The sequence below is a fragment of the Habropoda laboriosa genome, unplaced genomic scaffold, assembly GCF_001263275.1.
Source record: "Habropoda laboriosa isolate 0110345459 unplaced genomic scaffold, ASM126327v1 scaffold136, whole genome shotgun sequence".
In the NCBI taxonomy this organism is placed as follows: Eukaryota; Metazoa; Arthropoda; class Insecta; order Hymenoptera; family Apidae; genus Habropoda; species Habropoda laboriosa.
This window is the reverse complement of record NW_017100245.1, coordinates 314,914-339,951: the sequence shown is the minus strand read 5'-3', so window position 1 is coordinate 339,951 and position 25,038 is coordinate 314,914. Positions and strand designations below refer to the sequence as shown.

General features: G+C 34.3%; 1 protein-coding gene across 3 annotated transcripts in view; it reads left to right on the top strand.

Annotated features, from left to right (window-relative positions):
• The window catches only part of LOC108572147, a 77,770-nt gene that overhangs the window by 30,718 nt on the left and 22,014 nt on the right, over positions 1-25,038 (top strand). For 2 of the 3 annotated variants that reach the window (XM_017934344.1, XM_017934343.1), the window contains exon 1: positions 14,516-14,859. The exons of the other annotated variant lie outside the window; for it this stretch is intronic. The gene's annotated coding sequence lies outside the window, so the exon portion shown is untranslated. Of the gene's footprint in view, positions 1-14,515; positions 14,860-25,038 lie in introns of those variants that run through there. 3 annotated transcript variants of the gene reach the window in all.

Below are 25,038 nucleotides of genomic sequence, written 5' to 3'. Positions count from 1 at the left end.
TAAGTCGATGTTGTTTCATTTTCTTGGACTAAATTTAACTAATTCTTCTGGCAAACTTATTTTTAAACAAAAATGTGAATTATCATTATATTCACCTTCATGAATATCAATTTATGAAACAGCTGTATTTCATTTATTTCGTTTTGCTGCTATGTTATATTTTAAGAATTCTCACACGACTTGGATACGAGAAATAAGTTAAAAAGAAATTTGTTTTTATGTGCGATCTACATATATGATGATACATCAGCCTGTGTTTTTCTCAATAATATGACCTTGAGCCAAAATCAATTTAACGTTTGTAGTATTTACTTGTCCACACGTGATTTATTGTTATCATTTCGTTATGACATATATTGCTGTTTGTTAGATAATTGTGGTAAACGTTTCTTTCGACTGAAATATATGCGAAAGACGTCAATTCATTATTTTGGTCACTATACGAATTTTTATCCTTGATTTAAGCTTTGAATACATGTTTGGCAATACAGCGAAAATACATAAAATATTATACAATAATTTGTTTTTATTTTGCGTAAAACTGTGAGAAAAAGTAACAATTAGTTCTCTTAAAATTTGATGGAGATTGATATGGCTATTATGATTGATCAAATTTGTAAATCAATATTTTTAATTTTCACGTAAATGTAATTCACTAATTAACGTAGATTTGTTAATAATGTATTATGAAGTGATAGTGATAATTATCACATAGTAGCAATATTATATTTTTAGGAAGTAACTGTAATTTAAGGCGAGAAAGATTAGTAAACGAATCAGATTATTTAGAATAAAATTGCCAAAGTAATTTTCTTTCCGTTGTTAATAATATTTACCACAAACTAAAACTTCTTGGTACTAGCCATAAATGTTTGATTATAATTCTAGTTTTCTTCAACGACATTTAAATTTAAAACGACATTACATATAAAGGTATTTAACCACTTCCACTTATTTGGTTAGTATTTGTTTGAATTAATGGTAACTATTTTATAAAATAAATAGTCAGTAAAAATGAATAATTTTGGTCAGTATAGATAATTAATTGTCCGTATTGAATCACATTTTGTCAGTATTATTTTGTTTATTTAGACGGTGTTAATTTCCTTTTCAGTCATCTGTTTTTGGTCATTGATCATCTATTTAAAATACTGACAAATTATTATGCTTACCAACATTTTAATGAAGATACTAACCACTTATATTACGTACTGATGTTTTATTTTCAATACTAATCATTTATTTAAAATACCGACTCAGTAAATAGTATTCGTATTTAAATAATTTAAACGTACTCATTTTTCATTAAATATACACTATTTTATGAATACATCTTACAAGTTTGTACGTTTAAACAAGAGTGAAAAACAGAAATGCCAAATTAAAATTAACATACAAGAAGATATTCTGAAATTTTCTGTTTATCTAAGGTATTGAAACCTTAATGCAAAAATTGTAATAGTTTGCGTTTAATCAAAGGTATTTAAAATTTAAACACACAGCTGTACAAATAGATAAGTATTAAAATGAATAGCAACGAACATATAAATAATATTGGATTCTACTAATTTCTTGTTTTTCTTTCAATCATCACGTTCTTTTCTAATTCGAAACTCTGCAGGTATTGGACGTGAAATTTTCCTTCTTGCAGCGTATCTACAATGAAGCGTTACGCAAGTCATATCCATAACAGTCGGCACGGACAACTAGCGCAATTTCGAGGATAGATTAGATTTCCCTTTGATTTGTCTTCTCTGCATTCGAGGATCCTCGAAGTCAGCACGGACGCGTCAGGAAAAGTGGCACGCTAATCGAGCTCACTTCCTCCCTGTACGCTGCCGTCGTGTGTCAATAAATACGGGAAACGTCGTCGGTAAAACTTAATTAACGCATTAACCTCCGACATGATTCGAGCCGAGTTGCTTTTAATTCAGTAGTCATGTAATTAAATCATTTGCCAAAGAATGTTCTCCGTTGGAACGACACACGTGTCCGTAATTGAAGAGTGCAATTCTTGCTGACGGAACGCTGCGCCACATAAAAGTTGATTCACATTCATAACGGCATCAGCATAATAATCATCTGCAGATAGGTGACAATATTCGCATTGGGAATTTTTAAATGGCACATTCAAGTAAACATCCCCTTTGTATAAATTTTGCGTAAATATCTCACTCGAACCCAGGACCTACTGATTACCAGTATTTCACGCTACGTCCTCGGCTACTAGGCTTGTTGTTCATTTGTGAACACAAACTCCTTATAAACAAGTAAAGCGATTTTCAATTGCAATTTTCTCGGTAAATACCGAGAAGCGCGAGCTGCTGCTTTGTCAAATTAAATTTAGAGACGACATCTTCAAATACTGCAAGTTTCAGGAAAATCCGTTTCCCGTCGACCGTGCCGTCTCCTTGTCAGTGTGACGTATGCAAGATGAGACGAATCCGAATTACAGAATTACTTGCGTTCAGAGCTTGCGAAAGTCTATCGATCGATGTTGCGAATATTTCTATAATAAATAGACTTAAATCTTATTTGAATAATACAAATACACAGCGACCTGACAGATTTCTCGCTTTCTTCTTAGAAAATAAAAGCTGAGAGAATTTCAATGAACAAGTAGTACGAAAAATAAAAGTTGTTTATTATGCTTTCAATTAAAACGACCACGGATTTGACGAGGTTAAAGAAATTGTATATTGAGAATTAAAAGTGAGTACGCATGAAGGTATAAGCTAATATTTAAACAGACTTGTTAATAAATAACTTTAAAAGATAAAGGTGGTTTATTTGGCCAGCATTCACTGACATTCCTTTCCAATGAAAATGTCAAATGTGATTAATGATAAGAAAGCATTGCTAGTGTGCGCGAAAGATTGGAAAGTGAAAAAAGGCTTCTGCTGGACTCTATAATAGAATAATTTAAAAGTCACGTTCTGTCAGGTGAAAGTTAGTTTGAAATAAATTCATACACTTTTATCTCGTTTTTATTGTTAACGTCAAAAGTTGTACAAACTTCATGCCACGAATGTCATTTTTTTAAACGTTCTTGAAGTATTACCAGTTGATTATCTGTTCTAAATACGTTGATAATGTTTACGGTGAATCACCAAGCTAGAAATCAATTGCGTATGACTGATAAACATAGAGAGCGATGTGAATTCGAAGCTGACAAAAACTAGTCTCGTAAAATTCGATTTTACAAGAGGCCCACGAAAAGGGTCATTTCCGTATTCCTCCGAATTGTAAGCTTTTTAAGAATCATGAATTAGTTATTCCTGTTTGAATTTCAAATCAGTACTTAATCCATTTGTTTCATATACCAAAAGGTCACGGTTTCGATTAAAGTAGCCCTCTTCATATCCTTAGCGTGCAATTCGGCTGAGTAACATTTACGATGGATGAAGATAGACGAAATACATAGCGTTTATGTGAATTCGATACCATATGTTAAGTCATCCCATAAGTTCATGTCGAATTTTATAATTTAGATGAACATTTCCAACAAACCTTCAAATTTGATAAAAAAGAAAACGTAAATACCTTCACGTTCCACAACTTTTACCTATTTTTTTTTTTTGTAAGATTGTTATATCGTCGCTGTCGAGTTCCCTTGGACATTTATTAAAATATTTTTCACTTTCGGCACAAACTTACGGGATGCCTTATCATTTCTACAAAATTGTACATGTTAGTAGTAGAGAAATATAAAGCATCGTCGTGGTGCGAGGAAATGTTCGCGGGGAAATTACGTTGGCAAAGTTATTCTACCGCTAGAATCTGTCGATATTCTTGCAGGCATATGAGTGAAAATTGTTCGTTTTAGTTGGTTTTAATCGATGCTGTTTATATTGCAAACTTCCTCGATTCCCTGATAACACTGATATCAGAAATATCTTTGAGTACATACGAAATATTCTTCGAACCAGATTAAGCGACACTTCATGCGTCAGAGTGTGCATTAAAGAAAAATATACTGTATTCGGCGGTATTGGACAATTATGGACAGTATTACTACACTCTTCGTGCGTGGATTATGAATTATTCGCGATGAAGAAATATTAAAAGTGAAAGTGAAAATCAGGTAACAGAGAATCGCTCAAATACGTTAAATGATTTCCGTAATAATGTATATTTCATTATTCGTTTAGGTTTCAAATTGAAATTTTAAAGGATTGAAATATTTGAGAAATTCGTACGTTGTATCGTTTCGATTTTCAAGGTACGTAGTAGTAAATAACGTTCAACTTCTTCGTTTACTTGCAAGAGTAGGTATACCGAAAATAGTTTTATAACCAGATATTAACGATAATCTGTTGCTTTTACATTTTCACCTTAATTGTGAAACTATTTCTTTCTAATGCAACATGATACTTCACTAAGTTACGGGAAAATTTTATTTCTACGTATACAGGGTGGACCACCTAATATGATCACCTAAATTATTTTCATTATTAGTGAACCGATCAAAATTTCTTTCGTCACAGATGACACGATTTCAAAGGATCTTCAAGGCGATGACCTTAGATTCTTTCTGTCTCTTTTTAAAATTAGTTTTCAAGGCCGATGGCAGACATTGATTCAACGACCACAATATAATACATTTTTTTTTATATAAAATTTATACATAAAAACATTAAACTACTTTGAAGACTTATTGAAAAAAAGGACGTGGAAAAAAATCTAAGATCACTACCTTGGAGATCCTTTGAAACCTTATCCTCCATGACCAAAAAAATGTAGAGCTGTCTATTGGTCACGTGAGGTGGACCACCCTGTATACATAGAAATGATCATTGAAAGCATTTACATAATATTTTTCCAACAAACATTTTCCACAAGTTTCCCGTTACCATTTCTGCAATTTGAATGAACTCAAAACTGCGAAAGAAGCGTAAACTGTGCGAAACGTGTTATGTATTATAGTATATCGGAGCACGATTATCGTTTTATCTTATCAAAAAGGCAAAGAAACGGTGAAATTGGAAAAGTGAATTGATGTAATCACGTTTACTAAGCGGTGTGATTTTGGTTGATGTTTTGAAGGTAGAGAGAGGGTGGTGAGGAGGAGGGAAAGATAAGAGGGGGTTGGTTGGTAACACAGTGCGTCCTGTTCGGTATCGGCGTCGACGCCTTGAAGATTCGGAAGAGGTAGCCGGTTCTGGAGAATTAGCACTGACCTAGGGAAGGCCTCGAGGTCGTCGATGGCACACATTCCGAGTGCGCCTATATTAAGTTAACTGCTTCATAGCTGCCGATTGGACAGCCGGTTTGCCATTGCCAACGTATAGGTATACGCAGGGCATAGGCAATGCCAATTGCACGCATCCGCAAATTTGCCACCAACTGGCACGCTTATGTTATAAAGTTACTGCTGCTCTACCTAAGTGATTTCTCTCTTTAAGACACAGCATAAAGGTGTGCTCACAACGATTCTCTCCGGTACTCTAACACGAGAACGCCATTTTTCGCCTATTAGTTGCTCAATATGTGCAAACTCTGTGAACGCTTAGAAATACTCCGCAAATGATCGTTAGAGGAGAACGAAAGTAAAGGAAAATGTACGTTTAAGTAGTTTTTTCTTCGACAAATTAAATTACACATTTTGTGCAACAATTGTTACGAATTTGAGAAATTCGTACGGTGCATCGTTTTCCTTTTTAAAATGCACAATAATAAATAACATTCAACTTCTTCATTTACGATGTTTTGTTAACTTATCGAAGTAGGTGTACCGAAAACAGTTTTACTTTACAACCAGACAATAGCATTAAGAATATTTGCATAAACCGTATTGTTTATAAAATCCATCCTTTCATCCAGCCTTTCTACCGGTTATGACGATTATCCTGAGATTTGGATAGCATATATAAATTAACAGATATACAGTAGACCCCCCTATAACACCGGGTTATATAACACGGCGCAAATTTGCAACAGTGTTCGTATGACACAGTAAGAGGGCTCGTATAACACGGTACGTAAGTCTTCATTTCCACAGTGTAGCAAAGTCCCCGTAATTGGTGGTACATTATATTACATAGTAATTGTTTTATGGTGTATACACTAGGGAACCAATGAATAATGAAATACAGTAACCTATTGGAAAAATTAAAATGATAAAATAAATGTCTATCAAACGCCAGTGACTTATGTCAGTAACTGCTTCTTTTACTTCCAGTGAAATATTTCTAATTTTAATATTTGTTCGTTTTAGGGTGAAATGAAAGATATTTTCTTACACCTTTTATAAATATATGTTTCCAAGGTACACATAATCTACATATATTTGTGTAACCTATTCATTTAACACAATGGGGTCTACTGTTCACTTGAAAACTCACCTGTGCACAAAATTTGGAACAATTCGAGAAATTATTTCGTGTATATCTTCTATGAAATCCCTAGAAACAATTTATTCTCAGATAATTTTGTAAAATGAAGTATTACATACGTCGTTAAACTTAAAAGTCTGAATTCTAGCTTCTGACGTATCGTTCTTCGTCCAATTTCGGGACATACGTATGCCTGCTCCCTTTTTATGCTTCTCTTTTCTTAAAGTTATTCGTCAATTAAATTGACAAGTAGATGCTAGCAGATAGCCGCTGTATTCGTCTTCTCTCAAGAGAAACCATAATTCATCGTTTCGCAAGTTAAACGTAGGCTGCAATGCTAGAGGAAATGGTATTATATGGAATACACCTGTGTCACTGGTCGCCTCACTTGCCAAGGTTGCAATGCAAAACGGTGTAAGTATTCGTTCATAGTGCAGAGTTATCCTCGGTGATCCATGACTAATGACAATTCTGAAATTACCAACCTCACACAGTCACTGGGTGTTCTACATTAAATTTGAATTTCGTGTAAACGAAGTCGTAGGTACATATGAATATGGTCAACATTCAACGTAAACTTCATAGCTTTTAGACACCCATGATATCTATCAGTATTTTCTATCGAATATATCATATTCATTATTTTCATTTACTTTGTACTACTTCTCTCCTTGATACTAATACGATGTGTAAGTACATACACTCCCGTTCATATGTATTAAGACACTTATTGAATGTGAAGCAAAATTAAACAGTCATTACCAAGTTAAAGCCAGTGGGTAATTCCGGTCACTTTAATTTCTTAAAATAAAAAACACGTGATTTTACTTTGTATGGTACTGCCACTTGGTAATGATGCGGCTAGTTAATATTCATCGTTTCTGTGACTATAGCAGCCTTTTATTTTAACCCCTTAACCTATGATTTCTTTTCTGACTATGCATACAAGCGTCAGCCATTTAATGTTTCAGTACTGTATCAGGTAACAAAAGCTAAACTGTTACAGATTAATTATACTGAGGAATCCCTTAATCTTACAAATTAAAACGAAAGTTAGGATTACAATGAATTTTTCTTGCTAATATAAATATTTTTCTCACATCCTGACCAGATTCTCTGTCACGAGTCTGACACGTTGTTGTAGGTTAAAGGGTTAAACAATACCTGAATGTTCATTTTGCAACGAAACCTTGTAACAGTGGCCAATTTTCAAGCAAGGTAAATTAGTACTTGGAATCGACATAAATTATTAATATTAATCTCATTAAATGGAGGAGCGTTTCTGCTTTCGAAGTCACATTTGGTTTTTTGTGATATGTAAATTCAATTCGGTGTATTACTTCAAATATCTGAACATGAGGTGTGGGGTAATTCCAGCCAGCTTTTAACACTGCAAAGAATTAAAAACGGTAGTTTATATTTACATTACATTTACAGTGGTTATCAGTTTCATCGTATTTACGTTATTTTAAGTTATGGTTTTCCAAATTAAAATATTTCTAGGTTCTAATGTTGCTACAAAAATTGGAGGAAAACCAAGAAATCCAGTTAGCAAAAAATAGTGAAACCACTGCCAACTACTGTTTTAATTTTAAAACAAGAAATAATAAATTTTTTTTATTAATTTAAGTCTTCTTACCTCTTTTATAAAGAAAAATCATGGCCGGAATTACCCCACTAGTGGGGTAGACACTTCAAGCTATTAATTAATGTCAAAAAATTAACAAATGTGTGATTTGTTCAAATTTTACAGCATTTCTTGCTTATGTAGCAACTCCCCTACAAAAAGTACGTATGATAAATATCTATTTCCATTTACGGTGTCGTCATAAAAATAAGATCCTAACAGCGTGTCAGGTATTATGCCACACCAAACATTGACACGAAATTGAGTTTGAAAATGGGTTTGTCATAGCTCGTTGAAGCTCGTTGATAGATATGAATTTTAAAAAATTACTCGAAAACCATTACAAATTTCGAAAATCTATTCAAGCCGTCGTATTGCATATAAAAAATAATGAAACATTGTCCTCTTCTATTTGTCTCACAAATCTACCATTGACGAGAAAAACCCTGGAAACTAATAACGTGAACACCCTGTATACTTTTACTGATGTATGACACTAACTTTGGCGAAGAAATGTAATTTAAATCATATAATACTTTCTGTACGAACATAATAGGTGTCCTAATACTTATGAGCGGCAGTGTATATAATTTTCTAACACTATTATAAAATTGTTGCAATGTACAGTGTGCCTCGTTGCAACGCGAACAAGGAGGAGTCTTCGAGACAGTTGGAAATAGGACAAAAGTGCCATTGGGTGCAATTGAATAGTATTGGACGTCGCAGTTGTTGCATCTGAAAAGTACTATTGTATTCTTTCCCTTAACAGTATTTTACACTGTAGTCAATGCAGTTTTTCATTCTGTACCAAAACAACATTCAGGTGTTTATGTATTTAAAGGTTAGGTTGACTTTCAGTTTTCTCGATTATTACAGGCGTGTCGGTATATTTGCATCGCGTACGCAAGGTGTTAGACGCTGATAAAACAGTAAATTGAAAATTGAAGTGACTTTTGAATTAGTAGTTTCTATTACGAGGTGTGGACAAAAAGTTGATAGAATGTTTTTCGTTTTCTTATATCGGCAACGCTGCGGCAATTGTTACATTGTTGTTTGCCATCGGTTTAAATATCACGACCATTTGACATGTGGCTTGTGTGCAGAGGCAGTTTTAGTAGGCACTTGTTACTAGCCGTCGTTACAAGTCGACCATGATGTCTCGCGATGTTTTGAAAGAGCAAAGAATTATCACCAAACGATAATATCACGATTTAATATCACCGTCCTACTTTCTTCATCTCGTCCCATGTGACTTCCTCCTCTTTCCAAAAGTCAAAAATATCATGCGCGGGGAGCACTTTGGGGATATGAGGCTATACAACGAGAAATGACGAGAGTGCTGAAAAGCACTTCGAAGGAAGTGCTAGAGCACTGTTTTGTGCAATGGAAATAACGCTGGATCGAGTGTATTGGTGCTAAAGCAAAGTATTTTCAAGGTGATGATATAGATTTAAACGAGAGTTCCAATAAATAATTTTATAAATTTTTTCTACGAACTTTTTGTCCATAATCCATGTCTCATCAAGATCTTCTTCTACTTTCAGTCGTTTCAAAGCTACATTACACATTCTCACCTATTTAGTTGCGTGGGACTTCATATTATATTGTATACAAGGTGTTCCAAAGTGAAACGATCAAACTTCTTACGATTTGAAATCGTTGAAAATGATCGAATGACATAGATGTGGAATTGTGTACTGCTGCGATCAGTTGAGTGAACTTGCATCAGTACGTAGTATAATTTCATACAAAGTGGCAAAAGTATTCTTAACACGTTGAATGTCGTGGGGGTCACCTTTGACCGGCGATTAATACAAGCATTTAATTAAAATAAATGGTAATATTTGTAAAATTTTCTCCCAATGCATCGTACAACATATTTAAATAGTTTTATTTCTGAAATAAAAAATTCATGTCGGCGTCGTGGACAAGTTGTGCAGAATTCAACGTGTTAAACAAAGAGTACGCTGATATGGTTTTTGTTCACGGCTTTTGCAATGGAAATTCTCGAGCTGCCGTGAGAGAATACGAATGAAGATTCCCTAATAGGAGAGCTCCACATTTCACGGTGTTTAGCAGACTTTTTACACAGCCCCGATCAACAAGCCCATTTCGCTCTGTACCTGAATAGCAAGGAGGAATGCGTCTACCTCGCTGCACATAAAGAATTTTAAATGTCTTTAATGACACTCCTATAGAAACTGTACGCCGAGGCGTGCATCAATTGCAGATACCTGGATCTACTGTTTGGAGAACGCTAACAGCTGATAGTAGATATCCGTAGCACTACACACGGGTGCAGGATCTTTTGCCAGATGAATTTCAGAAGCGATTACAATTCTGCGAATGGTACATACACGCGTTGCAGGAAGATGCTTCCTTTCCATCAAGAAGCTATCTTCTATGAGGGAAGGTGTTTTAACCCTTATGTCAATGGCCGGGTACTCTTTTGCACATTCTCACTCAAAACATTTGATCTTCCCGGTAAAAGATTTTAATATCCGGCCAGATCGTTGTTACTTGGCACGTTCCCTATCCCTGTTTGCTTCAAGTTTAGAATTTTGTTATTAGGAAACTACTAAAATTGGACGATAAAGTAAACGACAATTGTGGTTATCGACATAAGGGTTAAATTTCTACAATAAAAAGAAGAAAATCCATACGCTTTGTGACGAACAGCGTTTCAATATCAATTTCAATGTAACATGTGATTCACGACAATTTATTCCTAGGACCTTATCTTTTACTTGAAGGACTGACTGAGTATTCGTTGCTAAACTTTTTAAACAACGCTTTACCAGTCCTTTTAGAAGGAGTTGCGCTTTTTTATCGTCAACGTATGCCGGTTCCAATTAGATGGCTGGCTGGCACATTGCGCGAGACCTGTTAGAGAATGATTAGAAGAATATTATCGTGAATTGTTTGGCCCGGGAGATCGCTAGATTTCACATCGTTGGACTTTTATCTCTGGGGAGCTGTGAGAGCGATAGTGTATCGTACAAGAGTTAACTCGCATCGGGAATTGATTAACGATGCGTTCACTGAACTAAAGTAAGATACACATGAAATCCGGAGAGTGTTAAATTGAGTCTCTCTACGATGTCAAGCTTGAACTCGAAACGATAGCACTTTGAAATGAAAACATAAATTAACTTTTTTTTTCAATGTAATAATATATAACATTCTTTTCTTATTTCTGCTCGTAAAACGTATTGGTGAAGTTTCATCATTTAACTTTGAGACACCCTGTATAACAGGATGAGCAACTTATTAGTCGATTCTGGAGGTGACTCTGTAATGTATAAAGGTATAAACGTACGATTTATTGTAAACATTATTATCTTTCGTTGGAAATGAAATGTACAGTGCTATCTCGAATAGAAATAGCAAAGAAGGATGGTCATTCACTTCGGTAAGCTAGTGTCTCTGATTATCGTATTTAGCAACAACCGTAAAATTAAGAGCGATGTAGCATTTACGTTTTATTGGGTGCGAACATATAAACTGACGTGGCTCGGCTACCTTTAGAAAACATTAATTGTGTTCAGTTTAAAATATTTTAAGGTTAGGCGATAAAAATGGCGTATTATTCTGACATAGTTGAATTTATCTTTCATAACAGTTCAGAAAAGAATTGAAATTCTATTAAAAAAAAAAACACAATGGTGACCTTGAAAGCTCGACAAAACTGACATTGAGAAGAGATTGTCTTCCTCTTAATTATATCCATAAACAGCATTAGTATAAACGGTCCACCATGTGTAGAATTCAAAATAATGTTAAATTGTGGTTGTGAAAAATGTCTTAATATTTTTCTGTTTGCTGAATTATTTAATGTCGCAGTCTTTGAACTGCAGAAACCGAAGCAGAGTTGCAGTAAAATAAATTACTATGAAAAAGTAGGTCAGTAAAAAATGGTCGTTACAGTTTTAGGTTATCGGTGTTAACAAGCAATTGGTAATATGTGGCAAGTTTTCAAATTGTCGTCGCCTGCTTCGAGAGATGGTAATTAAAATGCGTGTAAAAATGAAGGAAAGGTGTAACAGAGATTTGGCAATTGATTCCTGACGAAATAACGATATTCAACACGTAGCATCGCCTTAATGGTCGATTCGTAACAGCCGGCAGTGAGGCAATGGACATGTTAGTCGTTTAACTTGACTCGATTCACTACTTGTCTCCTCGCAAGAATCTCTTTCTGGGTCAGAAAATATAAGACGAGTGTCGGTCGATATGACTAACAATAAGTCGTAGACCAGAAGCCACCGCGGAGACCTCTTGGTTGCTACGCTGGTCAAGATGATAGAGAGACGTGAATAAGTGATAATCGATAATTGAATATGTATCCCAAGTTCGAATACCTGTTCATCGTGAAAATAAGTCTGTCGAGGATAACACAACAGACTACCGTGTATTTCATTTTACAGTTGTGCAGTTGTTTCAACTGGTCGTTTTACCGCGATTCATTCCTGCAAATTATGTACACGTAGCTTATGTTTAGTGTAAACATGACTGGATGTTATGGAATTTGCCAGTGTAGAGTATGAAAGCTGCTGTACAATGTAAGATATCCTCTTTTTTAATCGCATCTTGAACCTTCGACAATGGTTACATGCGATAACGTGGAAGTCTGTTGCTTAACGAATAACAAACTAAATTTTATTTATTTGGAAATATTAATTGGTAACCTAACCAGGTTCAAATAAGTATTTTTGTCGCTTGACTAAATAGCTGAGATAAATCTCGGAGGCTTCTTCGTATCAATATTACGGGCTTCTTTAGCAGAAAGGGTCAAAACGATGAATGATTAGTTGATCGATATACATAATTAATGACTTCCGTCACGTGACTAGCGCCATTATTTCATATACAGAGGTGGTCCATTTCAATTTATAAATGCTGGTATTTCGGGAAACTACGTTAAACTGAAAAATCTGCCAGCAGTGCGAGATGCCTAAGTTACTTCTTAAAATGGAGTCCCCATTTACATTCTGTCGTTGTATTTTCCAATAAAATCATGCAACATACGAGGTTACTGAATTCGTCCCGTTGCGTTTTATCATTTTGTAAAAAGAACATACTGCAAAGCCGTTAAAAAAAAAAATCCATTCGACTTTGAAATGACCTTAATACTTGCATTTAGAGAACTTACACCTGCACGTATCGGTGTCCCCCTTCGTTTCATTTAATCCCCCAAAGGCAGATTGTTCAATTCAACGTAGATTTCGAAATACTGGTATTTATAAATTAAAATAGGTCAACCTGTATATAAGTAATTATTTACGACGTTGCATTTGAATAAGGTATTAGTTTCCACAAATTATCTAAATTACGGCTCTAATTAGTAAAATCAGTAAATTACGACGTAAAACGGAGATGCAAGAGAGATTCGTACACTTAAATCTCAACGAATTCAAGCAAGCTGTATTTTGAATAGAATTTAGACATTAAGAGTATAACGTGAAATGACATTAAGCTTCAAAATCGAAAGAAACACCAAGCTGGATTGAATAATTTTTAAGGCTAACAGAAGAATATTGTTTAATTTAATTTCTTAACGTCACATTGTGAAGAATTTTCTTGATAGTTACTACCGTATGAAATACAGGCAGATATGTAAAATATATACAAATTGCAAAAAATTTTTTCGACTACGTTTCTGTGTCTTTACAGAATGTCCATCTAAATGTCTTCTCGAGCCGTTCCCCTTTAATGACAATTTAAGTTCGACATACATAAGTCGAGAGTAACTTTCAACGTACCTGGTACAATTTTTTGCACGTATTTCCTTAAGTGTAGCAAGAGATGCTGTAGCTGTTGTTGGTGTATGAAAATGTTTGCTAAGAGAAAGAACGTCTGTAATTATGTCCGAGATTAAGGTGAGACGTAACGGTTTAAAAATTGATTGCTTTGATTTCAGGTTGCGCAATGACAATCTGATGAATGACGTGGGTTGCTAAGTGGATGATTAATCGTGTTGCAGGTAACCGATTGATCACAATTATTGCGAATGGTTACGAGTTTTTCTAATTATCGGTGTATTTGTTTGAGTTGAGCGTTTACCATTTGATATCGTTCAATTCGAATGATTCTCTTACTCGCTCGTTTGTACGAAGATCTCAAAGGATTGATATTTCGAGCGATTAAACATTCACAGATTAATATCCTATTGGAAGTTGTAATGTCGCCGTTAACAGTTTAGGAAGAAAATGTAACGCGACGAATATGAGAAATATGAACCAAGAGGAATAAACTAATTCGAATCGATTTGAAAATATAAGGTGATGAAGCGAATGGAAAGATGATGGTACGATTTGCTTAAACATCGATTAAACAGAAGAAAGGCGAGTTACCTATTTAGCAGTTGAAGATGCACGTGCAGAGGACAGGGCAGGGAGATCGGTGATCGTCAGAACGATTTCACCGATTCCCTGAAACAGATTGCGCACACCTATCGCTACCAAATGTGCATCGCGAATCGGTGGTGGGGCCGCGACAGCGAATGGAGAGTTGGTAGACCTGCCCGCTGACTACGTTCTCTCGCTCGCGGATTGTCAGAGTCCACAGTCCTAACTCGGCTTCAGGCTACGATAGATCGTATATTACGTTGGTTCGATCTTACCGCGAATTCATCTCGCGCGCGTCAGCCTTCCACGGCCCTGACCGACCTCCTCGCTTTTAACTACGACCGCTCGGAACGACTTTCGTGTACTTCCGCCGAACCTCACCGATACTACATTTTTTTTTTTTTTCTTTCTTCCTTTCTCGCAACTCGCGTCAATAACATTCGTACGAAACGGTTGTCTCTTCTTTCTTCTCTCGAGTGCTGGTGAACCCAAGGATTCAAGGATATTTTCCAGTTGTAGGATACCATACCGAAAGAGAAAAACTTAGGCGGTAAGGATAAACAAATCGTTTTGCAAGTCTTCTGGGAGAACCTCTTTTCAGCTATTCGCGAGTCGCGTTTCGAAAAGTTCAGTATGAATCGAGTACGATCGTGGTCTCAATTGGAAAATGGGTTGAATAGTCTCGACATGGGATCAAGATTTTTCTTCCTAAATCGGATCTGTGCGATTTCTTCCACGGTAATACGTATTATCAAATATACTAGTTTTTGTTGATTAGCAATGAAATTTTTAATATGAAAATACTGACGCAACGATAACTTTCGTGTCGCTGTATTTTAGTGCTGGTTCCGACAAATGTTGCGCGTAAATGCGTGTATAATGTGGGGAAAAATTCGAAAGCAAAAGCGAACTTACTTAAAGAACTCTGGTCACGAAAGCGATCTATGCTTTTCATTGTTCCGCGTGGAAAAATTTTCATTATCCAGTTTCTTTTAACGCTGTTGCTTATTTTATGACTAACTGCACTTTCTTTTTGAAATAAATTAGCGGCCACTTTTGCAGCTCTCGTGACTTTTGTAAAACTGTTCTTCCGGTATTAGTGGCCGAGCCACTTTCTTTTTAAATTATAACGAATTGCAGTCAAGGTTAACCAATTGGGTGCTGCTCGGCTTTTATCTTATTTGCAACAAATACTGGAACATTGGTGTACAGTTATTTTTTTCTCGAGGAAAACCAACATCCCAGGAATTGAATCAATATTTATGATACTTTAAAGTAACGATCATGTTTAACGGAGAGACGTGAAATTTATATATAAATTCGTTTGCACAAAACTCGGTTAAAAATTTTGTCGTCCACCATGCGATTGACACCTCACCAGTGCAACGATAAGTGCTCAACTTTAACGATATACATTTTGTTTCCCTTTCATATTTCGAATAACAGAATTTTGCAATTTCTGCAATTTAATATTCGTACGATTTTAGGTGGTGAGTACACAAGTGAAATCTGTATATTTGTGATTCTGTTGAAACTATGGCTTACAGAAATATTTAGAGTATAACTTTAGAACAATATTGATAAGTATAATTACTTGACAAATATCATCGTGGAAGGTTTGTTTAAAATTGAGAAAGTATGTCGACATTCTACAGGTCTAACATTCTTAAGACATTCCTAATATTATTTTAGCACTTTATAGTCGTAAATTTTTGAAAACTGTGCAAAGTATCTGTATAATACAGTTTAAAATGGAAAGCTTATATTACCTTTAAACTATGATATTATTTTGAGTCTTAAAGGAGTAGTGTGATAAATACATATTTGCCTTTTACGATTCTTTTAGGTAATTACATGAATACAAATCCGCATGTTTTTGCGATTAAGGGTTAATTGTTTCTGACAACCTTCTCTAAATGTATGCATAATTTAGTAAATAATCTTACAATTACTCTAGTAAGTAGTATGAGCACAGAAAATTGTGTAAACAATTAAATAAGACACTCTACTATTACACATATAGTATTTTTTTTAAATAATTTCATTTTGTTGAATTTGTATATTTTTATCAATGTGAAGGCGTAATTAATAAATTTGAGTTTCAAAGAAGAGAAAGATTTTTATATCGATAACAAAGTTGAACCCCGGGAAATGAACAATTATTGTACATTTATTTATTACCATAAGTTACCTGGAAAATGGATATTTGAACAATTCCAGGTGACGTATGATTAGTACGATCAGATTTCGATAAAAAGTTCCAGTTTTACGCGGAAAATCATTGCTCTTATAATGATTTATTTCGAGGAATATATACCGTTGTAAATTTGGATATTCGTGGAATTTTTTCACTATCCAATCTGTTTTTACCAGGTGGAACAATATGAGAGAAAACAGTTAGGATGATGTCAGATTAACACACGTCTACAGCTACTTCATTCATTCGTTAGCTCTTCCGTTGTAAAAACACCGAGTACTCGTATCGATAGCTGTATGTGAAATAACAAATCTGCTTATCCACCAATTGGTGTTTTCTTCTGGTTGGATTGTTATCCCTTGTATTACGTGGACTGTGACAACGGAGCTCCTTGACTTCACTTTATCCTGTGGAAATTATTTCCATCTCAATATGGAAATATCATTGACGAGACGACACATGCACTACGTGTGACATTCAAGCGCCATACGAACCGTTCACAGGCCAAAGTGATTAACTCCAGTTTTTGAATTTTTTAAAATTTTAATACCAAAGCACTTGATTGACTCTTATCCTCTCATATTGAAAATAAATTTTCTTAATTATCAGGCTTACCACCATTAAATCTTTATGGCCGTAGAATAGCAAAGAATTCGTTTCAGAAGCCAATGTGATTAGCTCCATACTCTAAAACAAATCGTTGTAATAATATAATTCAAACGCTTATAAGAATTTAGCTGCTAAGTAAATTTTATTAATATTAACATTTGTATTTGATGTAGGTATATAATTTCATCAATTTTCTCTACTTTTCGTTTTGTGGAGGTAACCGATTTTGTAAATTAGCGGCTCATATACAAAACACTTATTCGCGTTACTGAAACTCGCACTTCCTCTCTGTAACTTGGAAAATGAGTAATTTTATAAAAATCTCGTATTATCGTAACATCGACTGTCAGAAATATTCCTACACTCGCTGACTTACGCATAAAGCATTTAATTAATCGTCGGTTCTTTTTTATACCCCAAATTCGATCGTAGTTAAATAAGAATTTCAATGTTATTATCAATATTGCTTTCACCGTTCAATAAGATGTAAATTCACGTGAAACACACGCTTTAAAACACACGGTTATTATTAGACGCCTTAGATGCTATTCAACCTGTGACGATTTTGCTCCATAGCGAGTTTATTTCAGTTCCAAAGAGCTTCGCTGAGAACATAAATGTTCAACGTCAAGGGCAAAGACTCTGAAACTCTTAATTTTCTCAAGTGAGAACATGACGTGGTTGGATTTATTGTGGACAGGTTCAGGATTATACATTGCTTCTGATTAACGTGTCCTTACGCAATACCCGTACCCATCCAGGTTGCGGCAAAGACCTAAGGCCACGCATGTAGTTACGCATAACTAATCTCAAGCAAACCAGTATGTAAACCGTTCTATTCACCGGTTCTTTTATAAATTTATCTTGCCGAATATCCGAAGAAAGTATATTAAATCGAAACTCACGATTTCAATGTTTATTTGAACGCACGGGTTAGATTCCTGTACACATGGAGTTTTCAATTGTAGTCTGTGATGTATTTGATTGTAACCTTTCTCGCAAATTCACATTTGCATTTCTGTAGGAAAACGAACATATCATATACAGGGTGCCGTGTAACTAGTGGTACAAGTGGACAAACAGCGATTCTACATGAAAAACTAAATCAAGAATATAGAATGAAATTTTTTCATGCGAGGCTTTGTTCCCGAGAAAATTGAATTTAAAGATTCGCTAGAAATTGTTGCTTCTGCTCATACTTTTACGTTGACAAACAGTGGTAATGTCACATTTCGCGAAAAAAATAGTCTACGCAGAAGATAGTGTAAATGTGTAGCTGAGAGAAAGCACATAATTAAAGCGCCAAAATAACGCATCGTCAGTCCGTGATTCCCAAATTCAAAAAGCCGGACGTCAATTGCAACAATTATCGCAGTAATGTAAATTCAAACGAAGGAAATCGTTAATAATGGGTCAATACGTATCGCGACATTAGCATCGTTTATTAGTACAAATATAAAGCAATTCTCTCGATAGTTAAACCTCTTATGAAAAAATTTTATTCTATATTTTCGATTCAGTATTTCATGCAGAATCATCACCTACTCATGTACCACTAGTTACGTGACACCTTGTATAAAAGTATTCTTAGAATTTTTACGTGCAAGCGAAGTAATTATATTCGACAAATTATTAATTATATTTCAAATTATATTTCAGCGAGTTAGATGGTTTTTAAAGAAAAGCAGGAATATTTACATATATTTCTGTTTGTTATTAAAAAGTATTGCCAGCGCCCTTAAGTATCTGTTAAAAGTGTGTAATAATTTTTAAAAGCAAATTAGAATCATTAGATCAATTACTTTTTTTATTAGTTCTCTTCAACTTTTTCTTCTGGTTATTTATTGCTAATTTTATCTTTCTTTAAATAATGTAACTAAACATTAGTCCATTATATGTGGATCTTTAATGTTTTGTCAATTTCTGTGATAGCTGATGCTTTTCTCGTTGCAAATAGACTTAACTTGAGGAAATCTATGGTCCTATTCTTCGTAACGTAGTTACTTGAAAGAAGTGTTATCCAATTAGCGAGATGCTCAGTTAATTCAATAGATTCATTCACAATTATTTTATTGTAATGATCCTGATTGAAGGTAACTACTGGTATGAAGCGACGATTGATAGAAATTCGTACAAGTGCCACTGTCAATTGGCTCCTAGCAGATATCGAATATTGCAACAGAAATACATATAATCGACTAAGTTAAACTTGTGTGAGTTTGAAAACGGCATGCATGTTAGTATCGTTGTTATCGTATCTTATCGTGCTTTGCTTATTTCAAAGTAAAATTGTGACAACGAAAGTCTTGTTAAACAAGCATTTTATTTTAATTCAACTCATTTATGGATGTGAAACTGACATAGTGTTAATTTATACTCTTCAGCTTTACTAGAAAATTGCGTGTTTATAGTCAGTGTTTCTATGTAATCTCTGCTATCATTTCAATACTTAAATAATTTCGAGAATTTGTGGCAAACGCAGATACAGTTAATCTTATTAATATTCGGACACTCTTTAGAACAGCATAACTTTTTTTAAACTGGACCAGACGACTTGAGACGTTATAAGGATTTGTTTACCAAACGACGTGTACGGAAAACTCTGAAAAACTTGCAATTTGTGGGAATTGCGAAGAAAATTATGAAGGTCACAAATTTTCTATTTGTATTTTTTTAAATTTTCATTACAGGCTCAGTTAAGAAAGTTGCAAAAAGCGACCTTTACTATTTTCTTCGCGATTCCCACAAATTGCAATTTTTTCAACATTTTTTGCACACGTTATCTAGCAAACTAATCCTTCTAACTTCTCAAAAGAAGTCAAGTCGTTTGGTCCAATTTAGAAAAAGTGATACTGTTCTAAACAGTGTCCAAATATTGATAAGAGTAACTGTACAAAGTAACGGTAACACCAAGATCATTAGAAACTTATGTAGTGTATTAAGTAAGAACATTAACTTTCGATTGGTATAATGCAATCGTTTGACGATTAAATATATTAATATTGTACGTTACTAACATTTTATGATAGACATTTCATACATTTCCTTTTTGTTATTGCACTTTAGAAGAGCATTCTTTAAAAATGTAAACAAAGTTCAACTGTAATTTACAATAATTCTGTTATCTTATAAGAAGCTCAAGGAATGATGAATTAGATAAACGTCATTAATGTGATATTACCTACTGAATAAACGACGTTGAGAGGTCTCTTGTAAATTACAACTAAGAAATTTGTTTTCAATAAATGCGAGCTGTAACAAACATCTGAATAAAAATCTAAGGACGATAGAGCACTATGTATGTATACAGGAAGTCGAAGTGAAAATCGAAACGTTGTTGGGATAGTTTAACTCGTATTTCGTTTTATCTCTCCGCTGCTTTGCTTTGCGACTTTCGATAGACTTATGCAAAGATTATTTGCAAACACACATCCAATTATCGAACACGACGCGAAGTGTAGTTGATGCAACGTATCTGTATTATCGTGATTAATAAATTCCTATCATACCTCCACCATGACTGTTTCAATTTTTTCCTTTCAGCGTTCTGCATTGTAAGAAATATGTTGCATCTCCTCGTTCCCTTTCTCATGTACCTTTCTCGAGTTTCTCGTTATCTTTATCATAGGCTTTGAATACCTGGAAAAGGAGCGTATAACCCCCTAACCTATGATTTCTTTTCTGACAATGCATCTAAGCGTCAGTCATTTTGTGTTTTAGTAGTGTATCAGGTAACAAAAGTTAATCTGTACATTTAGCAATCCTCAGTGTTAGAAATTAAAACGAAAGTTACGATTGCAATGAATTTTTCTTATTAATACAACCATTCTTGTCGTATATTAAGTAGAATCTCTGTCACGAGTGTGACTCGATGTTATAGGTTAAGGGGTTGAGAACATTCTCTCATTGGAATAATCATTACATGAATTTTCGTGGTTGCAGTACAGTTTTCAGGAAAAGTCGAGGATTTGTGTTGTCTTTTCGTCTACTTGAATTTGAATTCCTAAATTGTTCCACCTAAAGACGTAAGAAACACAATTTTTAGCTCAATTCAGTCTTCTATCTTTACTATTGAAATAGTAAGAAGCCCAACGTGATTTGCAGTCTAAGTCCGATTTCTTTTATTCCATTGAATAGGAGCTTACAAGAAAAATTAGGCGTATTTTAATCCGTAAAATATTATACTTCAGAAATGAACGAAAAGTTTTCCACTACGGATGAAGATGAAGCAATAAATAATACTAAACAAACTGAAGATAAAGATAGAGATAAAATTAATCTTCCAATTTGTGGTACATGTAATTGTCAAATCAGTAAAAAAAAACTCGATTTCTTTTTTTTCTGGATAAGAAAAAGGAAGATTTTACGTGTATTGAAATCTTATTGTTGCTTACTGTTACTTTGATTTGCACAGAAAAGTCTAATAATTCCTACTAATAGTCCAATAAGTTTGGCATAAATTAAAACATATCTTTTCTCGACCTGAATATGAGATTCATTGTTACTCTTTATTAGAATTTTTTTCATACACACATCGAACTTACATTCAATCTCCTATTATATAGTTTTTCAGGATCAGTACATGTTTTAATTCGTTATCAGATTTTCTGGAGAAAAAGCAGCGAATCGATAGTGAAACACTAATGTACAGAGTGGGTCACGTAAAATGGGCCACCCAATTATCTTCTCCAGCTATATGTAGTGGTGCGGGAAAAGTTTAATACGCAATTTAAATGGGTTTCAAAGGGTGAATCAGATGGAAGGAAAATTTTTTTCATGGAATGAAAGGAAATTTCGCAACCGATTAAAAATTTTAGAGTCCAAGGTTATTTCAAGGTCGTATTATTATGCATGTTTAACACTAGGTTTACGGAACGCGTCGTTTTGACGCATTTCGAATTTCCGGAAACCGTTTACATTTCTCTCCTACCATATATAAATACATAATATCACATAGTTTCGTTTATAAGTTAATTGTCTTTAAATAAAATAAGTTACTTTTTAAAGAAAATATGCCATTCACGCGTCAATTTGACGCGTATATAATAGACAGGTATACAAGAAATGTCCGTAAAGAAAAAATATATGCATTGATGTAAAAGAAACAAAATGATGGCATTTATACAAAAATTCGCACTTTGAAAATTAGGTGGCTTGTTTTACGTGCCCACCCTGTATAGCTGATGTAGAAATATCAAACGGTTGCTGCTCGTGTTATAGTTCAAGTATTACGGTTATCATTCCATTTGAATTGCCAGTCTGTAAGTCAAATAGAGAATCAGTAGTTTGGTTGACATCTCAGCATTCAATTCTTTAATGAGGTCATCGTTACACAAAGCTGTATTAGATTTTATACGGTAAGATCTCTTCTCTTATCTTTAACAGTTGATTTAACGGTTAATCGATAGATATTCGAAACAATACCTCAGTTCAACCGAAACAAATATAGTGTTTGAATGTACACGCAAACTCCATACGCATTTCTTGAACAAGCGCTTCTTTGTCATATGACCGGATATGACCGATTTCCTTTGAAAACATACTTGTAGACTTCTCAAACCAAGTACATATTTTCCAGTTTTATGCGATACGTGGAACATTCTTTTCATTTAAGATTTATCACTTGAAATGATCTTTGGAAACGCCATTTCGGTGCAAAACAAACGATAGATCTTTCGTTCGCGAACATGACGGTGTACGTGGTGTACGTACTTATTGTTAGATGAATATTTTTGTTGATTTTTCAGGCAACGAACCTTTGCGTGAAAGTTTTCCAGGCGAAAGTTTCACTTGCTGCGGAAGTTATTGAAAGTGAGAAGTGTTTGTCATTGTTACTTTATGTTCTTCACCGTTTTTTCTATCTTCCGTTATCAACGACTAGATACTATTCCTTTCCGAGCTTCTCGACAACTTGTAACGCGATTCGTGCAGTAAAATGTCCTACTTATCGCGTATATGAAGGTTTCCTGAGCTGAAAAGGACCGTGCTGTGATTTGAAGGATATTAGTCATTATTGGTGAATGGAAGATTCTGCACTCGTAATTAGCTGTTAGTTGAAATATTTATTCAAGTGTACATAATAGGACATTGCGTACAGGGTATTTTACAAACTTGTAAGGTACAGAAATCAAATTGCACAGTTACTTTAGCTTCGGTTTCAAAATTAGTTAATGTGTAACTATTGATACCTTAGAGATAAGGGATATTTTAAGGAGACCTGAAACAGTTAATGAAAGTACAGTTTGGAAATTAAATGTATAAAAACTGGGTAATGTTTATGTAGTCACGTTAACAGAATCACAAAGTTTTGTAATAATAATTTGATTTGGATATTTGCTTCCTTCTTCACAATTTTTCCTTCACGGAAGTGTTATGAAAGTAGCAAACTTGCTTGAAATTTCTGATATTAATATAGGGTACTTCGTAACTCCATAATTAGCACGAAAAGAGATAATATTAAGATAGTATTGCAATTTATTTGAAACGTTCCGTATAACTACCGGGGTTACGATTGCTGTAAGTATTTCGTGACCTTATCTATTTTATCTTTTTTTTCTTTCTACATTGAATTATATTAATTTTCGACACTCTCGATAATTATGTATTTTCAATAATATCTTCAATAATAGTATATCTCGATGATATTTATGGCTAAGTAGAGTCATAGTGTGATCTAGCAATTATTGAAGCGTGAAACAGAAAGATAACGTGTTGCTACTTGTTGAATGTAAAAACGTCACCGTTGCAGGCAGTAAATCGAAAATTTTCCAATGAGTGTGTCTTTATCATTACGTGACATGCGTAATTATCACAATTTCAGCGAGTTGTTGAAGCGCCTGCAGATTTTGCGTACGTTTTATCGCGAGCTTATCGATGCGTGATAACATTAGGTATACACGATAAATATAAAATAATACATCCATTATCTCCTTTCTTCCACGTCACTTCGAACAAGTTCTCCATGTCGTTCGTGTGACATAGAAATACAGATTTGCGTGTGTAATTACTGTATCAGTAACCTATACATACGTAAACGATTAAAAGCCAGTCATTTTTCCAACGTTAATTTTTAAATACACTTTACGATGTCATATATTATATAATTTTTCGATAAATGTTCATAAATATCTGTTCACCCATTTATTGCAATGTACTTTATCTTAGGCAATTTTACCATAGGAATGTCGAAGAAAACGAGTCGCTGATTTTATTTACTTAGTAGCCCGTACTGTAAAAGAGAATAGTTTTCTCGACACACAAGTCACTCCTTGATATAAAATAAAAAAAGTAGGTTGACCTATTGTAAAAGTAGGTTGAAAAGTTTCTGACCTGGTATGTGCAAGTATCTGACATCTAGTGCTTACTTTCTTATGTTTGACAGTGCCACATATGTACATGTATCTACATATTTATACCACTTTTTAATTTTTCGTTTAATCTTAAAATAGGTTTATGTCTTGTTCATACCTGTTCCTAATTTGTCATTAATTAACGTAGAAATCGCTGGAAAGTTATCCTTTTTATCGAAATCACCTTCCGGTATTAATTGCACACCTTCAATTAAAGTTTTCCCGCAAAACCGCAACTCCGCTTATCTGTTATGCCTCTCCGCAAAAGGCGATCCTGAACCGATATCTTAAACTACATAGAAATATGGAAGCAGTTAGCGGTACAATTTGTTACCTGACGGGTCTTGATTAATTCATGAATTTCCCTGATCCTGTCGTGTGCACGTGAACATTCATGGGAATTCACTTGTACAAGAATAGAGGAAAACGGAATTAACTTTTGTTCAAATTACTTTAAAAATAAAATCGAATTTTAGCTTTTCTGTATACGATACGACGGTGATTCTTGTAAGTATTAGCACGATCTTAAAAGTGCCTTAACTTTGTTCCGCTGAAATGTATAAATGAATTATCG